The sequence below is a fragment of the Seriola lalandi genome, unplaced genomic scaffold (genome assembly GCF_002814215.2).
Source record: "Seriola lalandi dorsalis isolate HSWRI2012SDOR001 ecotype SW California unplaced genomic scaffold, Sedor1 jcf7180002054695, whole genome shotgun sequence".
In the NCBI taxonomy this organism is placed as follows: domain Eukaryota; kingdom Metazoa; phylum Chordata; class Actinopteri; order Carangiformes; family Carangidae; genus Seriola; species Seriola lalandi.
This window is the reverse complement of record NW_019525248.1, coordinates 1,242,665-1,243,510: the sequence shown is the minus strand read 5'-3', so window position 1 is coordinate 1,243,510 and position 846 is coordinate 1,242,665.

Genomic DNA, 846 nt, shown 5'->3' with positions numbered 1-846 from the left:
ACAATAGTTAGATGTGTGGATCTGCATTAACCTTGGCTAATCCGTGGATGGGGTGGGTTGGCCATAAAAATGAACATTCTGATTAATAAGGGATGGATGGATCGAATGATATAATGAGGAACATAGTAATTACATTCTGTACAATTTTGTACATTATGCTTTGTTGGCATGCAAATAATACAGGCACTGGGAGTTTATTCCAGACCCAGATTTTATTTGAGTACTTGTTAGATTATATTGTGGGAATGACCATTGGTGCTTTCATAAAATATTCACACAATGAGATTTTTGATAAGTAATCATCAGTAATGTCTATATAATGACTAAGTGGGTAAAGGCAAATAATAGAAGAGCTATAACAGTCTGGTGAGTTCAGAAAACGACATCATTTTACTGTAATGCAGCCAGAGACAAAAGACAACACTTGTGTCATATCACGATATTACCATATCCAAAAGCCCACACTTCATCACGATATCGCTATAATATCCATATATTGCTCAGCCCTAAACTGACACTACTGGATTTTATTTGAAGAATTTTGGTGCTGTGAAATACTGTACCGTTATGATCAAAAATTCTATAAAATATTGTGATATAAATTGTTTAAAATATTTTTCACCACAACTTTAGTGTCAATGAAACAACTTTTGATCATATAATAATTGTTATCTCTGCTCTCTCCCTGATGCTGGTGTTAGGTCCATTGCTGCAACTCAGTCCATCCAACCTGGCAAAACCGTTGATGTCCACATACAGTAACATTTGCTGCGTCCTTACGTCAACAGCTACTGGATGGGACAGGAGGATGTAGCACCTTGGAAACATCTTGACTAATTAAGGACA